Source organism: Triticum aestivum, chromosome 3D (assembly GCF_018294505.1).
Source record: "Triticum aestivum cultivar Chinese Spring chromosome 3D, IWGSC CS RefSeq v2.1, whole genome shotgun sequence".
NCBI lineage: Eukaryota > Viridiplantae > Streptophyta > Magnoliopsida > Poales > Poaceae > Triticum > Triticum aestivum.
The window spans coordinates 325,678,016-325,700,256 of record NC_057802.1 but is presented as its reverse complement, the minus strand read 5'-3'; the positions used below and the strand labels follow the sequence as shown (position 1 = coordinate 325,700,256).

At 47.4% G+C, this 22,241-nt stretch overlaps 1 pseudogene; it reads right to left on the bottom strand.

The window, feature by feature from the left end:
• Window positions 1–4,074: 4,074 nt before the first annotated feature.
• Window positions 4,075–22,241, bottom strand: part of LOC123076285 (uncharacterized) — a 29,726-nt pseudogene continuing 11,559 nt past the window's right edge.

Sequence of the window (22,241 nt, the reverse complement as noted above, 5' to 3'; positions counted from 1 at the left end):
GATTATTGCAGACTCAAGAACCATTGCAATTATAGCACAGATAATAAACATTAATTGCGAGCATGGAAATAAATAATAACTTTTATTATTGCCTCTTGGGCATATTTCCTTCAGTATCCCACTTGCACTAGAGTCAATAATTTTGTCAATGCTAATGCACTTTATACCTATGGCACACCGGTGTAAAATATGATTCGCTTGTGGTATGGACTTCGTTCAACGGATCTGATAAGTTCAGGTCCATGTGTATCTTTGCGTATCCACGCGCCTTCACGCTTTCGCAAAATTCATAATTTATATGGTACTAGCTTTGTATATTAAGAATCCCTTGATTCTTTAGACTTAACTATGGAGCCACTATCCTCAGTAGTGTTCCATTGGCATAAGCCATCTTGAAACCGCACTAAGTTCAGAAATGAACTATTTGATCCAACACTCTCCATTGCCGCTTCTAAAGTGGCACTATAATTAGCCTTTGTTATAGAATCCGCCACATTAACCTCTTTGGAATAATTCCAGCTTACTGTTATACCATTTCATGTGTAACGCAAAACCCCTTATTCAAATTGAAAATCGCTTGGAGCAATCATGAAGCTTGTATAAAATGTGACTACTTACAATGAGTCTGTATCAATGTAACTACTTACAACGATCTCTTCATTATCTTCATATGCGAGAGACATGCCATTAGTAGTACTTTAGTACTTAACAACATTTTCACTGTTGTCCCATGAGCAACACCATGATCACTTTGGTAACTTAGTTGCACCTTATTTGGAGTACTCGACATATCTGGTTGTTCATAAACCATGATTAATCCAAACACAAATGTGAGTGAAATCTCAGTCATGTATTTTGCTCATTAGTGTTATAGGACACCAGATCTTGTGAAAACTCCTTCCATATGACCTTGGCAAGAATTTGTTTCTTGGTGTTTTCCATACTCAACTACTTTCTTATGCCTAATACTAAGGCTTTCTAGCCTGAGTACTTCATCGAAAAATAATTTTTCAATGAGGTCTTTATTCGTACCAAGAAATTTTAAAAAAATCCAATCAACAATGTGTCAAGAACACAAAGTATTAGAAATATTTTTATGCGCCTACATACTTTCTTGTGAACACAACAATCTTCGCTATCCTCAATGAAAACAAACTCTTTGAGCATTTCATCGAAACAAAAATTCCAACTCCCTTATGCTTGCTTCATTCCATTCTTGGATCTTTGGAGTTTGCACACTTACTACCATCCCCGGGATCAACAGAATACCTTGGACTCTATCATATACATATCCTTAGTTATATTTCTATCTCACGAAAATCCTTTTGGTGCCATATGTAATATGTCATAGTTGAAATATGCGGTAACTGCTAATATTACCCAAAATGACTTTAAGCATTGCTACGGTGAGACAATCTCGTCGTAGTCAACTCCTTGAACTTGTCATAAACTATTTGCAACAAGTCGAGCTCAATGGATAAAACATTTTATCTTTGTCGGTTTATAACTTGACGCTTGGGGTAGAATTCATGGGGATGACCGTAGGGTGCTCCTCACCACCTTCGCCTCCTTCACTGGCTTGTTCTGGTGCACCTAGAACTAGTACTCCACATGCACAAGGTGCAGATTTTCCATCGGAAACCTCGCCATGGCAGCCTCACTCCGCTGGCAAATGTCGCATTGATACAAGACGATTTGTGTCTCCTCCACGACGGTCTTCATATCTATCTCGGGACCGGTGAGCTCCGCGTCTGCCTGAGTTTTGATCTCCGAGAAGTTCAAGTCTCGCTTTGGTCGTCCGAGCCGCAAACACGCTTTGTCGAAGGCGTGGGCGGCGATGTCCGACGAGTCATACGTGCTGAGCCAATACAACACGCCCTACTACATGATCTCGGCTGAGAAATAGCCGGAGTCCCGTCGACGAATGCCGTGGAAGCTGGTGGAGCTCCTTGGTCGGCGAAGCATGGCATGGTGGATCCCGGCAACAGAAGTTCCCGATGGTCGGAGAGAGGAGAGGTGGCGGTCGATTTGCGGCGTGAGGGTCGACGGCGATGGATTTGGTGACGGCGAGGGCGCAGGCGACCGGATTTCATGGCGGTGGAGGCGGCGGGCTGCGAGTTACGTGGTGGCGATGTGAGGGATGCACCAACCGGAGAGAGGCATGGGGTGTTGGATCTGCGACGACGCAGCGTGCCGCGGCAGACGGTGGTCGTAAGCCTGCAAATTTGGCGACGACGATGCCATGACTAAAAGTCAGGAGATTTGGCAAAGACGGCGCGGCGAAAGGGGAAGCAGACACGTACGCGGCTGCGGCTGGAAGTTTCAGCCACGAGGTCGCGGGTCGGCAGCCGGTTTTGTGTTTGGGCACACAACCGCGTGATGCAAATATACATCACTTGGGACTGGTTTTTGGGCAACCCTAAAACGGGACCACATATTTTTGCGTTTAGGACAGCTGTTGGAGCTCATGTGTTTGGGCACGCAATTGGGTGATGCAAATATACATCACTTGCGACTGGTTTTTGGGCAGCCCTAAAATGGGACCACATATTTTTGCGTTTAGGGCAGTCGTTGGAGCTCATATATTGTTCGTCGAAGGATGCAAAAAAATTGTGTTTTTTTCTTTGGGCAACTAGAGATGCTCTTAAGGTACTACAATTCCATCTCAAGATTAGAAAAAAAATAGTCACTTGCTAGGCAATATGTGCACTCATTTCATGTCCATGAGTTGCGTCCAAACCCTACCCAAGTCATGGGTAAGGTTACGAGTATAACATTTTTATCAAGGGCATGCCCTAACATTGACCCAATAAGCTGACTTGTTACGGCAAACTATGGTTTCGTGTTCAAACTATTAAAATCATGCGCTTCAATCGTGTCTGTGTGCTTTGCATGAAGCCCTTTGTTTAAATCATTGAAGCCCTCTGTTTGAACTATCGAAATTCTTTTCTTGACAATGTCATAAAAACTGAGTTTAGCTTCAAATTTTTATTAAAAGATTATTGTTGATTTACATATATTTCAATGAAGACCTACATTCGATGAGGTTACAAATAAATGATAGCACAGTTGTCCAACCCAGCGATAATGTAACTTAGATATACTCACTCCTTTTCGGTTTTTCGGTTTATAGGGCTTATCTCAAAATTCTAGGTTCTCGTTTTGTAAGTCGCAATTTGATTGTTCCTCATAACATGTTCAAATTTTAAGATACATTAATTCATTGCATGCAAAGATTAAGAGAAAATTGACCAATGCATTATTTCATGCATACATGCATTGCAATTAATGCATTAGTAAGCACAATTCTTTAAAGAAAACGAGTACATCAATTAAGTGCTTTTACAAACTACAAAAATTATTACATCACTCATCATCTACCTTGGTTGATGAGATTTTTAAATTGAGCCCTATTAATGAAAAAAAAGGCATGTGACAACATAGCTAGTTACTGTAACATCACACATACCAAGATAAGATGAATCTACAACCTAATAAATGAAGTGTTGCATGACACCACACATATGTTACTTCCTACTATAAAGGTAATAACATAGCCTAGTAATATATGCATGTTACTAGTCTAAATAACTACTTATTATGACTAGTCTAAACCGAAAAGGAGGTAGTAGTTACTGCTCTCTTATATAAGAACGTCTTTGACACTATACTAACATAAAAACGTTCTTACATTATAGGACGAAAAAAGTACTGGTATCGTAAGAGTGAAGCAGGTATCGTAGTAGTATCCCTCATAAAAAAAAGTACAAGTGAAGCATCGGTCGCACCTCCTTTAGTAATGATCTGCTCCCTCCTGTCCATATTAATTATTAATTGACACTGGTTTAGCACAAAGTAGAAATATGGGTCGGAGGAATCTGAATGTTATTCATAGACAGCAAGATGTGTACGGCTCGCTTGCTCTCTTGTCGTCGCCAGCTAGATGTGTACAGCCGCAAAAGTAGCACACTTGTACCATAACTCTTTTTCTACCTATCAATGGAATGATAGGCAATCTTTGCGTATTCATGAAAAAAATAGACAGCAATTTAGGTCAGCAGCCTGAAACCAAACTCATATATCAACATCCCCTCCGGAGCTGGGTGAATCGCCATCACTGCCGTCACTACCACTGGTGCTGCTGCCGCTCCCGCTGCCGCTGCTGCTTCCACTTGAACTAGAGGTGGCCTGCTCCACCTGCCGTCCTTCTGCATTGACTTGAGCTCGCAGCGCCTCAGCTGCATTAAGTCCCTCCTCAGCTTCGTCATTTACATCAACATCAGCAACCTCATCATCCATGTCGAGCTGATTTGGTAAGTTGATGTCAAAACCGTGATAAGACGTCCCTTGTGCTGAGGCCATATTATTGGGTGAGCCATTGTCATCATCGCCGAGTATGTCTAGGTTTTCATCTTGGTCATTGGGATCAGGCGAAGAGGAAAATGGGTCTGTGGTGACTGGTTGATATGTAGAGCTCCTGTTACTGGTTCTTGGTCCTGTCATTAGCAAGGGGCAAATGAAAATTTATTACAATCTTGGCCGGCAAATCAAGAAATTTAGCATATCATAAATAACACAATCTTTGGCAACACTTTAGAGTATAAATGTTTTTTTCTCGTTGCTCCATTTGAATCGGATGGCAAACTTGATTGTAGCATCGGATGCATGGTGAAGAATCACCATGATCACATTATTTAAAAGAAAAGGTCCACTTATCAACGCTCAAGGAAGGCAAAAGTTTACTTTTCAACCCTGAACTCCAAAACCATTTGAAACGCAACATTGAACTATTCAAACAGTCCACATTTGACCTTAGAGTGGTTCCACAAGTGCTTTCGGATGACGTGGATACCACATGGCTGCTATGTCATCGTTGGTACTAATCTATATCTATATCTATACCTATTAATAAAGAGGCTATTGCTTCTTACCACCGTAATTTCGTCCGTTAATTTCATCGGTCCACCTCACCCGGTCGGTTTTTCCTCCTGCAATCTCATAGATTGCACCGGTTTCTGTGGTCCGCATGCACGTCTTCTGTATTATTTTTTTCGTCCAAACGCAGTTTCCTCAACTCAATTTGTGGACCCTGACTTGACTTGGAATCTGTCTTAACTAACGCCTCAGATTTTAGGGCATGTATGATGGTGCTATATCTTAGGTGTGCCACGTAGGATAGATGATGAAGTGGAGGAGAGAGAACTCATAAGAAAAGGCTTGTCTTCTCAGAGACAAGAGATGATCTCTTAGCACAATGTGTCTCACCATATTTTTAGAAATGACTAGTTATTGAAGATAAGACTAAGAGATAACCCATTGTAGACTTTTTTTGTCATCTCTAAATTTGATGCAAGACTTAAGATAAGTATCTTATCAACAACTGTACATGCCCTTAGATAGAGAGGAGGGGACGGGTGAATCCCGCGGGAAGCGGGGGAGCGGCGGACGAGGTCACAATGAGGTGTATGTCAAGGCCTATCCCATCGGGAACTACATCGACCGCCGTCGCCTCTCCTGTGAGCGTCCGGGAGCCCCTCCTCCCACAAAGACATAGCACCGTCTTACGCACGTCCGCCCCTCGCTGCCGCGGATGCTGCAGCTGCTGCCGCCGGCTGGTCGACATCTCCCTCACCGGCATCCCAATGAATCCATCGGCAGCAGCCTTCCTCTCTTCGACCATGACGTCCGTTTCGTACGTCGTCCCATGCCGTACGTCGCGCACCTCTCTTGATCCAGCCCCCTGCTCCCTGACATGGCAAGGAGATGGACGCTGCCAAGGTCAGGTCAGGCACGACAAAGCAGACCAGACCCGATCCAGCCCATCCTCCGTGCTGCGGCAAGGAGACGGGCGCTTCACAGGCGAGGTCGGGCCCAGCGAAGTAGGCTGGATCGATCTGATGCACGACTGAACCCCATCCATGGATGTAAGGTCTCCGTGCTCATCGTCGATGGTTGCACCCTCGCCAAGTCGCTCATCATTCGTCTGGTCTGGTCGGGAGTCGCGTCCCACGCCTTCATCCGGATTCAACACAACCAGAGTACATGGCTGATGCCGACGGGCGGAAGGATTCTACCACCGTGGAGAACATGAACCGCAAGGGCGTCCATGCCATACTACATCCGACACTGTGAGGGGCTGGTGCAGCTGACATGTACGAGGGTGCCGACGGTTGACGGGGACGAGAGCACAGAAGAGGCTGCCGCCATCGAACCCGGTCAGAGCATGCCACGCCGACCCACGGAGCAGGCTGCCATCGTTGAACCTGGCCAGCCACGATAGTGCATGGACAAGGGCGCCGCAATCGAACCCAGTTTGGCAACCGGCATGCTGTGTGAGTGAAGCCATAGAGTATCAAGGTGCAGGTCAGCGTGCATTATGTTCACCCCGGGGGTAAAGTTCACATGGCGATGGGCCGATGGAAGCTGCCACGCTACAAGATGCACGTTGCACATCCGCGTGGCCATCATGCACGAATACACTTTCGTAGCCAGGTACGGTCGCATGAGCTCCTCGGAGGCGTAGATATACAGCGAGCATGCATGTAGTACGCACAAAGCGTCAAAGCATCAGCCTGACTGACAGTTCTTTTGTGGGTAGAGCCTGACAAATAGTTGTAGCTCCTCAACTGATCTATGTCTAAAGTTTCAAAAGCAAGGATCAATATGCAAGTCAAAAAAAAAATCAAGGATCAATATGGCAGCCAGATTACACTGCTAAAATTTCAATTTGCTCTGACCGATGTTGCGTGTTTGTCCAGCTGTTTTGTAGCTATGTACAGACAGACAGGCTTCATGCTTAGGCATTTGACATGAACGATGGAAATTTAATGCAGAAACTCAATGAGATCATGACTAATTACCGTCACATGCAATTACTGGCTACTGCATTCTATTTATCATGCATAGAGCCACAGTGGGAAGCTTCTGTTTCGTGGAAGAACTATGAGTGCAAGTGGACCAAAAACACACAATACAGTGGGCTAACTATTGTCCCGTGGAGGTCCTAGCTGCAGACTGCGTACTCAGCAAGTCAGCAGAGCACTGCATGCTATGGAAGCTCATTGACATCTGCCAAATCTATAATACCTAAGTAGTTCATCCCCACTAAACTAATTCTCTTCACGTGCAGGCCATCCACATCACCAACCTAGCCACATCAGCGTTTCCTCATCGGCTTACAGGTGGAGCCCAGCAGCGTTCAGTTACCACCGCGAAGACCCACCATAGGCTGACCACGGGCATCTTTCTCCCTCACGGGCCGACCCTCACAAATTCTTGGTGGCTCTCTCCCATCGAGGGAAGCGTGCTCCCGGACCCGGACGACACCATGGTGCGCGCCCGTGAGAAGATCGGCTACGACGCCTGCTCACAGGAAGAGCGGCTACGAGTACGGCACCTTCTCGGCGGCAACTCCCTGCGCAACGACGACAGCGTCCCGACCACCATCACCATCACGGTCACGGGGGGCTCGACGACGGGAGGCACCGTCCCTGCCGGCGCAGCCGTGGGTCCCGCGGGGGCCGCCGCCACGGTTGCTCTGAACGTGCTCGCATTGTTCTGATGAAGCCCGTCGACGTCGCTAGCTTCTGGCCAGATCGATGGATCGGCGACGACGGCACTCCACAACACGTCGTTGTTCAAGGCGGGGCCGCAATCTACCTTGGCAAACAGATGGTGTACCTGCAGATGAAGATGTCGCTAGCCATCATGTGCAGGTTCTAGCCCGTGAAGGCCCACCCCGTCAATTACCGCATGATGACCATCTTCTCCATGGCGCACAACCTCAACCTCAAGTTGCAGATTGGGCTACCGACTATTCCAATCTTCTCTAGCATATTGTGTCGATCGTGTTACTTAAGGTAACTCCAGTTCCTCAATTTTGTTAGCAGGATTGCACTGATTTTCTTGAAGATATGTCAAGAAATTAGCTTCCACCAATCTCCTTTGATGGTATGGCTTTGATAATCTATTTTGTCGTTCAACATATCTTCTATTTGTGATTACTGATGTATCTATAGATAATCAAAATAGTGTTTGCACGTTACCTTTATGGGCAATTCTAACCTGCTAGCCACGTATGGTGATACAAATCTCTTTTGATGGTTGTTAAGGTACCGGATCGATCTATTACACTCTCAAGAATTCAACTCAGTTCATACATCGATGGTGTTCTTGCGGGGGAAGGAAGGAAGGGGAAAGTAGGTGAGGAAGAGAGAGCCGCCGTCCTTTGCCTGATCCCTATGGATGCCGATCCAATCGATGCTTCCGGACTAAGTAGCTGGTGGCGACGCGGTCAGCGGGTCCAGCCGGGCCCGATGAACCTTCTGTTGGGCTGAATGATTCTCTTGGGCCTGCTGGACATCCTTCTCGCCATGTAGCCGTCTTGGGCCTGTTTCGCTGCCATGGTAGTGCTCTGGTCTCCTGTCGTCATGGCAGCGGCTCCCTTGCTCTGCTTACTCGTCGTGGCGCTGACATCCCCCCCTCTTTGAGAAGTGGCTTGCCCCCAAGCCAGCAGTGTGGGGTAGCGTTCGCGCGTGGCCTTGGCGTCCTCCCATGTGGCGTCCATGATTGACGGGTCGGACCAGCGCACGAGTAGTTGTTCTCGCCGGCCTTGCGGGGTTTGGCGCCATCTTGTGTCGATGATCTCCACCGGCTTCAATGGCTCGTCTGTGGGTACTGGTAGCACCGTCTCGACCTGGGTGGTGGGGGAGAGAGCTCGGCGAAGTTGAGACACGTGGAAGACGGGGTGGACCTTGGCGCCGGCGGGTAGCTCGAGTTCGTAGGCGACGGGGTTGATGACGCGGATGATCTTGTAGGGGCCGAAGTAGCGGAAGGAGAGCTTGTAGTTGGAGCGGCGTACCACTGTTGTTTGGACGTAAGGTTGTAGCTTGACAAAGACAGAATCGCCCACCTGGAAGGAGCGCTCGGTGCGCTTCTTGTCCGCCTGGGCCTTCATGATATTGCGAGCGCGGTGGAGGTGCTCCGAGATGACCTGTTGCATGTGCTTTCGTTCTTCTAGCCAGTCTTGGAGCTGTGGAATCTTGCAAGTGGAAGCAGCTTCAATTCCCCAATGGCGAGGCTCGTGGCCGTAGAGCGCGACAAAGGGGGAAGTGTTCAGTGCAGAATGGAAGCTGGAGTTGTACCAGAACTCTGCAAGGGCCAAGTACTGATGCCACTTGCGTGGGTTGGCGTGTGTGAAGCACCGGAGATAAATTTCCAAGCACTGGTTGACGCGCTCCGTTTGCCCGTCAGTTTGCGGGTGGTACGGCGTGCTCATGTTGAGTTCGGTGCCAATTGTCTTGAACAGCTCGCGCCAGAAACTACTAGTGAATACTGGATCTCTGTCGGAGACGATAGCTTCAGGTAGCCCATGCAGTTTGTACACATTCTCCAGGTAAGAGTGAGCAACTTTGGCAGCCGTGAAAGGGTGACTGAGGGGCAAGAAGTGCGCGTAGCGCGTGAACTTGGATACAATTGAACTTGCCTGATGATGGTAGTCCGTCGATGAAATCCATGGTTACCACTTTTCATGCGCCGTCTGGAATTGGAAGTGGTTCGAGCAAGCCGGGGTAGCGCACACGCTCTGGTTTGGCCTGCTGGCAGATTGAGCAGGACTGAACGTACCGTCTGGTGTGCTCTTTCATCTTTGGCCAGGCGAAGAGGTGGCGGAGGCGGCGATAGGTAACGGGCACGCCGGAGTGGCCACCCACTGTACTGTCATGGAAGGCCTGGAGCATGCGTTGTTGGAGGGTAGGGGAACCACCCAGCCAGAGCCTGTCTCTGAAATACAGCAGGCCGTCGCGCATGGAGAAGCGCTGCTTAGGGTCCGGTCGTCGCTTGAGATCACTGATAATCTTCTGAACTTGGGGTTGTGTTCATAGCTTGCTGCGATATCATCCAACCACACTGGTTTGCAGACTGAAATTGCTGTCGCTGTTGCATCAGGTGCTCGTCGCGACAGCGCATCTGCAGCTGAGTTCGTAGCGCCTGGGCGATAGCAGATTTTGTAGCGCAAACCAAGGAGCTTAGTGAATGCCTTCTGCTGCCACGGGGTGGAGAGTTGTTGGTCGTCGAGGTGGAATAGACTTCGCTGATCTGTCTGGATTATGAACTCTTCATTCTGCAGGTAGGGGCGCCATTGCTCTATGGCCATAAGAATCGCCATGCATTCTTTTTCGTATGTGGACAGCCCTCTGTTTCTGGGACCGAGGGGTTTGCTCATGTACGCTATGGGGTGACCTTGCTGAAGAACTGCACCCACCCCGTAGGCGCAAGCATCTGTATCGACAATGAAGGTTTTCTTGAAATCTGGTAGTTGCAGTACAGGAGCTGTGATCAATTTTTGCTTCAGAGCATCGAATGCTTGCTGTGTATCACTGGTCCACACAAACTGATGATTTTTCTTGAGCAGATTAAAGAGCGGCCGTGCTATGATTCCAAAATGTTGGACGAACTTTCTGTAGTACCCTGCCAGTCCTAGGAACTCGCGCACCTCCTTGGCGCAAGTGGGTGTTGGCCAGTTCTCAATTGTCTGAATCTTGCTGGGGTCAGTGGAAACGCCATGTTCGTTGATGACGTGTCCAAGGTAAGATATCTATCGCTGTGCGAATGAGCACTTGGATTGCTTCACTTGCCAATGATCTGCTCGAAGCAACTGCAGCACTTGCTTGATGTGCTGAATGTGCTCTTTCATCGTCTTGCTGAAGATGAGAATGTCATCAAAGAATGAGATAGCACAGACACGGTTGACAGGGCGGAGAGTGGTGTTTATGGCGCCGTTGAATGTAGTTGGTCCTTCGGTGACCCCGAATGGCATGACGCGGTACTCCCAATGGCCAGAATGGGTTTGGAATGTTGTTTTGTACTCTTCGCCTTCTGCCATTCTGGTTTGATGGAACCCCGCGCGCAGGTCCAATTTGGAGAACCACTTGGCGCCCGCAAGCTCGTCCAGTAGCTCGTCGATGAGGGGAATTGGGTATTTGCTGGCCACCGTCATGGAATTGAGTCGTCGATAATCGACGCAAAGACGCCAGGTACCGTCTTTCTTTTTGACAAGTAGTGCTGGAGAGGAGAACGGGCTGGAGCTTTTTTGAATGATGCCGGCATCGAGTAGCTCTTGTACCTGCCGCTCGATTTCTGTCTTGAGTTCAGGCTTATATCTGTATGGCCGCAGGTTGACTGGTTGTGCTCCCGCCATCAAGGGAATTCTATGATCACATTCGCGTCGCGGGGGTAGGCATCTTGGATCTTCAAACACATCAGTGAACTGTTCCAGCAAGCGCAAAACTTCAGTTGGTATTGGGGTGTCAGTTTTGCTGCTTCCATCCAGTGAATTCAGGTGTACGACATGGGCGACCGAGCCTTGTTTACAAGCTATGAGCAGTTCTGGAGCTGATATGACGGAGCATTGCGTCTGGTCTGAAGAAATTGCAGTCAGTTTCAGTTGGCCTTCGGGTGTAGTGATTGTCATGTATTGCTCGATCCAGTCAATGTCCATAGGGTTGTGCTTGTGGAGCCAGTCCATACCAAGGATAGCATCGTACGACCCCAGCTTGAGGATTTTGAAATCTGTTTGGAACTCGTGTCCTTGTGTGACCCAGTGACATGCAGGTATGTAACGAGTGCATGGAATGGTAGCTCCATCTGCAACTCGCACGCGGCATGGTCTCGGCAAAGAAGTAGCTCCAGTAAGCTTGGCCGCGAGGGTGCTGTCAACAAAAGATGTTGAACTGTCGGAGTCCACCAACATAAGTATTTCTTGCCCTTGCACCCATGCTTGCAGTTGCAGGACACTGGGGTCTGATGATCCGTCTTCAGCCTGACGTGAGATAGTGCACAGGTTCTCTTCTTCAGAAACGGGCGAATCAGGTGGTGAATCACCAGTTGGATCATCCAGGCTGAACATGGCAAGCAGTTCGTCGACGATGTGCATTTGTACCGTTGGTGGGCACACATGGTCCTTGCCCCAGCGTTCGCCGCATTTGAAACAAAGCCCTTTTGCTCGTCGGATTTGAAGCAGTGCTGCGATCTTGCTTGTTTCAGATGTGGCTCGAGCTGCATCGGTCCCACGCCTATCTTCAGAGCCATCTGCGGGTGTCGCTGGTCGACTGAAGAAGGAGGGTGGGGTCGATCTGACCGCGTGGCTTGGCCTTTGGCTAGTGTTGGAGAAGCGCCTGTAGGGGGCAAGTCGCCGTCGGCCACTTCCTCCTGAAGTAGGGCCAGCGAACAAGCCGTGTCCAGGTCCGGTGGTCGCTGCACAAGCACCACCGCGCGGATGTCCGGTCGCAATCCCTCGACAAAACGTGTCAGGAAAAAATATGGGTGAGTACTTTCAGAATAGGAAATGAGGTGATTCATCAGTGATTCAAATCGCTCGATGAAATCCGCGACAGTAGTATGCTGTTTGATAGCGTAAAACTGACGGATGAGCATCTAGTGTTTGTCACGCCCGAATCAAGTGCAGAGTAGGGATGTGGACGACTCCCAATCTAATCCAATCAGTTTCTTCTGAACTGACTGGAGCCAGATGCCCGCAGGGCCGGAGAAGTTCAAAATTGCCATAGGAACGCGGTATGCATCATGAACGGCGAACATCTGGAAATATTGCTCACAGAGCGTTTTCCAGAGCTACGGGTTCTTGCCGGTGAACAGAGGAAAACTCATGGGGGTGGATTCTACCCCAAATTGGCGAGGAATGATGGAGATATGGGTTCTGGAGGGGCGAGTGTCAGGTGCTGAGACGTACCCGTGACTGGGAGTGCCGCCGGTGACTCGATGGTCACCGACGGGAGCCCCCCGGTGAGATCGACGTCGCCGTGGCCACTGGGCCCGTGGAGTATTCCTCGCGCTTGAAGCAGCGGTGGCGGAGGAACTTGGGTCGTCACTCCACTCGACGAAGGCGGTGCGGCTGGTTGGGGAGGGGTCGCCCGCATCAGGGCGACTGTGTTCTCCAGCTTGGTGAAGCGGGCTTCTAGATCGGGTTTCCAGCGGAGAAGATCTTCGATCTGCGATGTCTGCGCTTGCAGCTGCTTGAGGACGCTTGCGGAGTCGCTCTTCGCGTCCTGATGGAGCTTGTCGAGGTACTCCTTGAGCGTCGGATCCATGGCGGCGAGGAAGACTTGCCGAGCGTGGACGCGTTGACGAGTTTCTAGGATGTCGCGGCGGAGATTGGTGGTGGTGGTGGTCTCTGATACCAGGATGTTAAGGTACCGGATCGATCTATTACACTCTCAAGAATTCAACTCAGTTCATACATCGATGGTGTTCTTGCGGGGGAAGGAAGGAAGGGGGAAGTAGGTGAGGAAGAGAGAGCCGCCGTCCTTTGCCTGATCCCTATGGATGCCGATCCAATCGATGCTTCCGGACTAAGTAGCTGGTGGCGACGCGGTCAGCGGGTCCAGCCGGGCCCGATGAACCTTCTGTTGGGCTGAATGATTCTCTTGGGCCTGCTGGACATCCTTCTCGCCATGTAGCCGTCTTGGGCCTGTTTCACTGCCATGGTAGTGCTCTGGTCTCCTGTCGTCATGGCAGCGGCTCCCTTGCTCTGCTTACTCGTTGTGGCGCTGACAATGGTACAGCTTCCACCCTTTGTAGTTCAACACATAATCTGCTAACCTATGAAGAAATTAGCTTGCACCAATCTCCTTTGATGGTATGATGACTTCCATAATCTTATTTGCCGTTCAACACATAATCTCCTGTGATTACTGATATATGCTGGATGTATGTCTAGATAATCAAAATATTATGTGTTTACAAGGTTTTTAGTTGTTGAAGTTATCCTGCTAGACATGTTATGGTGATCCAACTTATTTTCCATGTCTATGCATCTCTTTTTTTATTGTTGAACAATTATAATTGGACGTTATCTCAATTCAGTCCATGGCTCATACTACTCTATGGTCAAATCTGTCACATTGTCGCAGCAGAGTTAGCCAGAGATTTTTGTCGCTGTTTCCAAGCTCAAGGCGGTCAACTTGGATACTATTTAATTAAGTATCCTTCCTTTGGCTATTTAATCAATTGGGAAATGTTTTTCTCGGTTCATACATCATGTTCATATTGACTTGAAGTTTGTACAGATAGTAGTAGTGGTTCACGTGAGACATCTTCAAGCTCAAGTTACTGAACCTAATTGGTTTGGTGTGTAATTCGTCTTGATATCATATCATGAAACTAAATTTTATTTTTATTTTTGGGCACATTATATCAATATAAACGTGATATTACTTACTCCCGAGGACATAAATTATGCCATTATTATTGGGACCATACCATATGATTTATGTGTCTACATTGATATGTTAGAAGTCACTCATTACTTTTCTGAACCAGAGTCATTTATATTTACAGTACGTGGATGAGATCATACGTTATGTCCTTTCTCTCCAATATTAGAAACTTGGAGAAGTCCGAGGTGATTTGAGAACACATAGATGCATTTTAGTTGTCTAGCTATGTTCAAAGAGGTACCATGTTTAGATCAAATTTTTAGATTTATCACTTTCGTCCTTTAGTTATGTTTTTGCTTGCTGCAAAAAAAAGTTATGTTTTTGTTATTTTGTCATTTCTTTTGCTGATTTGAGTAATTGGTTGTGATGTGATTCTCGTGGTGTTGCCGTAGGAGGATGGGATTGTGATGTTAGTTACTCAACTCAGCTTCAAGACAATTGGTTGTAACATGCTGGTTTCAAAGTATGTTCTGACAAAAAAATTTGTTGCTCTTCAAGAATGGGTGAATTATAATGCATGATTGTGTAGTTTAGTTGGTTAGTGAAGTGAAGGATTCAGAGCAACCATTTATCTGTTTGTTATCAAACTGATGAATTCAGAGCACCATTTATGTGTGCTCCATCTTTGTGAATTGCTCTTTTGTCTCACATAGTGCATTTCTTGTGCTTCTTCGGCTTTAAGATTAGAACAATGAAGACTCCATCTTTGCTTTGTTTGATCAAACCTATATTTTGTGTGCACCCCATCTTTTTGTTTCCAACTGCCTACTTTTCTAGGACAAAAGGGAAAATTACTAGTTACAATGTGATTCAATCAGTGCTGGGACATTCAGCTACCAACTACTCCCTCCGTCTCAAAATAAGTGTCACAACTTTGTACTAAACTTAGTACAAAGTTAAGACACTTATTTTGGGACAGAGGGAGTAATTCGCATTGCCATTCTTTGCAAACATGAACTACTTATAGGTGTATTAATCACCTTAAATAGAAATGCGACTGCCGACTACTTCCATTTATCTCCCATGAATACATGCTTGGTCTCTAAAGGAGTCCTTTTGCTTGATATCTTCTCTGAGCTATGGGTGTTTTCATAGATTTGCGTTTATACTCCTATATTAAGAAGTAAACTCTCTCTATTCATGATGTATTGTACCCTGCCTTGCTTGCTTAACAAGTGTTTCAAATTATTTATATTCCTTTGTCTATATCCATTTTTTTCCTACAATTTCCGCAGCAACGCGCGGGGTATCATCTAGTATGGTAAAATTTTAAGCAGATCCTATTGTTTTACTTTGGTCTTCCTACTCTTCTTTTTCATATATCCTTCTATTCTCGGCCATGATAAAGGAGCACACAATAAAGTTATTCTGATATGCTTTGCTTGACACCTTCTTTGGGTCATCATAGACATGAGTAATTAAGTGTTTAATTTTATCTAATTTGATTTAGAGGACCTGAAACATCCTGCAGTTTTACAACAAAAATTGGACTGGTCTCTCATGCCTAATATTATGTCTTAATTTCTTAAATAAATAGGATATTGCACATAGACAATGCTTTAGTCGACATAACTGCGAATCAACAAAGGAGTGGCGCAGCATGTGTCAAAGCTTTTACTGTTTTTATGTTTCTCAATGTTAGTCCACAAGGAGTATAGATTGATTACGCTCTTGCCTTTTTTTGCATCGAATATAGGAGCTTTATTAACGAAGTATCATACAGTTATAATCCGCCCGTAGGCAAGCAACAAGAAAATCTGGGCTAACATCTAGCCAACTCTCAGTCCCATCAAGTGAACAAGCACGTCAAGCACATGAAAAAGCATCACCTCGAGGGTCAATTCTAGACATGAAAAAGCATCACCTAGAGGGTCTAAAAATTAAGGCAATGTAATTCAAAACTTTCAGTTTAGCATGGAGTTAGTATGTGGTATTATTGACACCTAACAGATAGGAAAATAGATGCCTTGTGTAAGGATCTGAAGGAGAACTGCGGGATGGGATTGGATTTCGAGGATGATTGCCGCTTAGGTTTGTTGTGCATACATGGCTGAGGTGGTGGACGACGATCAAATATAATAATTCATTATTTGTGTAATCTCTGGAAGTAGCATAAATCTGCCATGATTAATCAGCTTGATCAATAAGTTATTCTTTATAGGCCAGTTTCACATCCATACCTAAATAGTACCATTTTTTGATTATTAAGGATTAGCGTCGCATCTTGATAGTGGCATGGCTTCCCAGTAGTTTCAGACAAAGGGAAGTTCAAGCAGAAGCAGACGTGTTGGAACCTACAAATTGATACTGCCGGCAGGTAAACTCTTGATTACCACACGAGTTCTTAAATTTATTTCATACCTGTTGCAACGCACGGGCCTTTTTCCTAGTCTAGTCATAATCAAGTTGTGGATGCTGTACAATAGGCATGAAAAATTAGCTACCCATGCATATGTCAGCAGCTGTAGCTTTTCATTTTGCTGTATACAACTTGCCTAAAGCTTCTAGTCCAGCTATATCACAGCTGCATGGTAGTAAGTGCACTCAGAAGTAAGCTGACTGCTAGTGAAATTCATAGCACAAGCGCCAAACTATCTATTAGTTGTAGAAGAGTAAACAGATAGTTGGGGCTAGGATAGTTTATAAGTCCTACATAAAAGGCTGTGTACCCCCTGGCCTGTGCTACATTGAGAAGATAAATACACAAACATATCAAGACAAAGAGAGGAAGGTGTGTGTGTGTGCATCACATCCTTTAGAAAAAGGAGAGTCCTTGGGCGAGAGCTTGTCTAGCTACTTCTAACATTTGGTATCAGATCAATTTGAAACCTACATGGACCCTCCCTCCCCCGAACTCTCATTTGTGTAGCTGGTCACTGACTTCGGCCCTGTGCTGGACTCTGGCCACCCTCCTTCCTCACTCCCGCTGCCAACCAGAATTTCTTCCTTTCTTTCTTCCGGGCAAATAACGCGGCGGCCATATCCACATTAGCTCTGGTTGTAGTCTCGCTGTTTGTGAAAAGGGAGGACATGTTTTGTAATCTTAGTTTTCTTTCAGGGTCCTTGGTGCGGAGCACCCTTCGGACATCACCATGTCAAGAGCCCCATTGTCAAGACCCGCGCAACATCTACTTCAAAGATATAAAGGTGAATCTTCATACATGTGTCTTCTTGTCCCCTTCGAGGATGGTATACTACTTGATCCTCCTACCTCGTGCATACATAGGTTTGAGCGGAGCTTCACACATGGCAAGGAGTTCATGCGGAAGAGTATGACTACACCATCCATGAGGGAAGCATGGGAACGAAGACGGAAGAACAAGAGAAGGACTGTCCTGCTCAGCCGCCGGACATCCGGACTCAAGCCCGAACATCCAGCCTGCCCACATCCGGACTCAAGCCCGGATATCAGAAGGTTCGGCCCTCAAGCCAGCATCCCCTGCCTGCGTGCAGTTTCGGGCCCGAGGTACATGTATCCCTCTCCCACTTACCCCTTCATGGACTAGCCTATATACATATATATCTCCCCCGCCTACTCATTAGGGTAAGCTAAGAATTGAGAGAAAAGAGAGCTTAGCTCATCTACCTCCCCTATGTGACGCCCCCGATTTGACCGTACACTAATCATGCACGCAAATGTGTACGACCAAGATCAGGGACTCACGGGAAGGTATCACAACACAACTCTAAAACATAAATAAGTCATACAAGCATCATAATACAAGACAGGGGCCTTGAGGGCTCGAATACAAGTGCTCGATCACAGACTAGTCAGCGGAAGCAACAATATCTGAGTACAGACATAAGTTAAACAAGTTTGCCTTAAGAAGGCTAGCACAAACTGGGATACAGATCGAACGAGGCGCAGGCCTCCTGCCTGGGGTCCTCCTAACTACTCCTGGTCGTCGTCAGCGGGCTGCACGTAGTAGTAGGCACCTCCAGTGTCGTAGGTGTGGTCGTCGACGGTGGCGTCTGGCTCCTGGACTCCAACATCTGGTTGCGACAACCAGATAGAAAGGAAAGGGGGAAAAGAGGGAGAGAAGCAACCGTGAGTACTCATCCAAAGTACTCGCAAGCAAGGAGCTACACTACATATGCATGGGTATATGTGTAAAGGGGCATATCAGTGGACTGAACTGCAGAATGCCAGAATAAGGGGGGGATAGCTAATCCTGTCGAAGACTACGCTTCTGGCAGCCTCCATCTTGCAGCATGTAGAAGAGAGTAGATTGAAGTCCTCCAAGTAGCATCGCATAGCATAGTCCTACCCGGCGATCCCCTCCTCGTCGCCCTGTTAGAGAGCGATCACCGGGTTATATCTGGCACTTGGAAGGGTGTGTTTTATCAAGTATCCAGTTCTAGTTGTCATAAGGTCAAGGTACAACTCCGGGTCGTCCTTTTACCGAGGGACACGGCTATTCGAATAGATAAACTTCCCTGCAGGGGTGCACCACATAACCCAACACGCTCGATCCCATTTGGCCAGATACACTTTTCTGGGTCATGCCCGGCCTCGTAAGATCAACACGTCGCAGCCCCACCTAGGCTCAACAGAGAGGTCAGCACGCCGGTCTAAACCTATGCGCGCAGGGGTCTGGGCCCATCGCCCTATGCACACCTGCACGTTGCGTACGCGGCCGGAAGCAGACCTAGCCCCTTAATACAAGCACGAGCTTACGGTCCAATGCGGCGCGCGCCACTCAGTTGCTGACGTCAAAAGAGCTTCGGCTGATACCACGACGTCGGGATACCCATAACTACTCCTGCGTAGATGGTTAGTGCGTATAGACCAAATGGCCAGACTCAGATCAAATACCCAGATCTCGTTAAGCGTGTTAAGTATCTGCGAACGCCGACCAGGGCCAGGCCCACTCTCTCCTAGGTGGTCTCAACCTTCCCTGTCGCTTCGCCATAAAGTAACAGTCGGGGGCCGTCAGGAACCCAGGCCCACCTCTACCGGGATGGAGCCACCTGTCCTTTCAGCCCCCTCATCAGAATCACTTGCGGGTACTCCTCGAGCCGACCCGACTTTAGTCACCACATGTGTCATGTATATAATGTATATAGTATATACCCGTGATCACCTCCCAAAGTGATCACGGCCCAGTAGTATAGCGTGGCAGACGGACAAGAGTGTAGGGCCACTGATGGAACACTAGCATCCTATACTAAGCAGTAGGATAGCAGGTAAGGGTAACAACTGTAGCAACAATGACAGGCTATGCATCAATATAGGATTAACCGAAAGCAGTAACATGCTACACTACTCTAATGCAAGCAGTATAGAGAAGAATAGGCGATATCTGGTGGTCAAGGGGGGGGGCTTGCCTGGTTGCTCTGGCAAGAAGGAGGGGTCGTCAACTCCGTAGTTGAACTGGGCAGCAGCTGTGTCGGTCTCGTAGTCTACCGGAGAGAAGAGGGGGAAGAAACAGTAAATACAATGCAAACATAAACATGACGATGCGTGACATGACAATGAGCAGTGCTAGGTGTGTCCTAACGCGACAGTAGGTGGTACCGGCGAAGGGGGGGAACATCCGGGAAGTATTCCCGATGTTTTGCGTTTTCGGACAGACGGACCGGAGGGGGAAAGTTGCTAGATCGATAGGTTAGGGAGGTGTGGTGGACGAACGGACTGCGTATTCGGATTCGTCTCGTCGTTCTGAGCAACTTTCATGTTGAAAATATTTTAATCCGAGTTACGGATTAAAAGATATGATTTTCTAAAGATTCTATTAATTTCTAGAATTTAATTAATTATTTAACTTAATTCAAAAATGGATTTATGACATCAGCATGATGTCATGCTGACGTCAGCAGTCAACAGGGGTTGACTGGGTCAAACTGCCGCGTGGGTCCAGTGGGACCCACGTGTCATACTCTGTTAGGTTAATTAGGGTTTAATTAAACTAATTCTGTTTAATTAAACTAACAGGTTAATTAGATTAATTCATTAGGATTAATTAACTTTAATTAATTAATATTAACATGATTAAATAAGTTAATTAATTATCTTAATTAATTAATTATTTATTTATTTATTTTTATTATTTATTCTTATTTATATATTTATTAATGTTTATTAATTAATTTATTACTTTTATTATTATTATCTTTTATTTTTATTTATTTATTTTAATTTTTTTATCATTTTTTTCGTTCAGGGGCTAGGCCCACTTGTCATAGGCCCATGGGGCCAACAGGGTTAACGGGCGCGGGGTGTGGCATGGGCGCCCGTGCACCCGAACGGGGCATCAGGGGGGCGCCGGTGGTGGCCATAGCCCGGCGCGGCGGGACGAGGCTGTGGCCTCGGCGAGGCTCGTGGGCCGGTGCGGGAGGAGCGGTGCGGGGCGGCGGTGAGCGAGTGAGGGACGTGGGCCGCGGCGCCGAGTGTGGGCGAGGCGGGGCGGTGAGCATGGCGGGGCACTGGGCGCGGCCAGCGATGGGTGGGGACGAGCGCGAGCGAGGGGCTCGACCACAGGGGCGCGCGAGAGCGCCGACGGGCGCGGGCGCGGCGCGGTGGGGGAGAGAGGAGGAGAGGGAGGCGCTCACAGGGGAGCGGGAGGGGCATGGCAGCGGGCTCGGGGGCGACCCGTGGGGAGGAGGACGGCGACGAGGTCGGTGACGAAGAGGGTGGCGAGGAGGAGGAGGCAAACCGGCGAGGACGCCTTCGGCGACGGTGACGGGGAGCACCGGCGTCGGAGAGAACCGCGGCGATGGCGTCAGACGATGTAGCTTCGGCGACGGCGGGCGCGGTCGATCCGGGCGGCGGGGTGGTTCTCCTTGCGACGGCGGTTGGCGAGGTGACGGCGAAGGTCGCAGCAACGGGGTCGGGGAGCCGTTTCCCTCGATCCAGATCGGGGGAGCAGAGGAGGAGTGGGACGAGGGAGAGGGAGTGCGGGGGGGGGGGGGTTCGTGCGGGAGGAGTTGACCCGATCTAGGTCACGGGGGGGAGTGGGCATTAAGGGGGCGCCGGCTGGGCCTCGGGTTAGTTGGGCCGGTGGCCAGCTGGGCCACTTGGCCCGGGGGGGTTCTTCCTTTTTTTTGCTTTGTTTTATTTCTACTTTTTTTCTTTTCTGCTTTCTTTTATCTATTTAGTAAATTACAGTTTTACAAAAGTAAAACCCGTACCTAAAATAGAGTTACAACTCCAACTACTTTCACAGAAAGTTTTACCCCTGATCAAAATAGTTTAGCAATTTATAATATTCAAAAGGTATTTATTTAATAGTTTTACCTACTATTTTAATCATTTAAGTGTATTTAAACCTTTTATAAAAATGTGGTTTCTCCACAATAATTACCTATGCATTATTTGGCAACACCCCAACATTTTAGTTTTAATATTTGAAAATCTTTACCGTTTGACTTTATTTTTAGTTTGAATTTCGAATCGATTTTGAACTAACAAAAGATTAACAACAGTAATCGTGGTGACATGGCATCATTAACGCGGGATTACTGTAGTCTAATTATCCGGGCGTCACACCCTAGTGGGATTCCTCCATTGGAGATGAAGGCTCCCAAGTGGAGAAGAACCATCCATCGTTGTCAAGGCCTCCTAAGGCCTTGTTCGGTTGCAACAAAATTGAAGGGGATTGAAGTGGATTGGGGTGGATTAAATCCCATACAAGTCAAAATCTCACTCAATCCCCTCCAAACCTCTCCAATCCCCTCTAGGAGAGGTTTAACCGAACAAGGCCTAAGGGAGAAAGGATCCTCTTGTAGATTATCAAGACCCATCTCTCCTATAGATTTGGATGAACTGCCTTTATATCTTTTCCTTTGTTGTTGTTGAATGCTTGAGAACTATCCCTTGGGCTTCTGATCTGAGTATCTTGTGTGTGGATCTTGTCAAAAAGAGTGTTTTCCCCTTGTGCCTTGTTTTTCTCCCCAAATGCACCTCCAATTCATGAAGATCTGGCAAAAGGGCTTGGCCCTACATCATTCCTCTTTGTGGTGTACCGTCATTTTTGATATATGAAGCAGCTTCGGGGACATTCTGGTCCC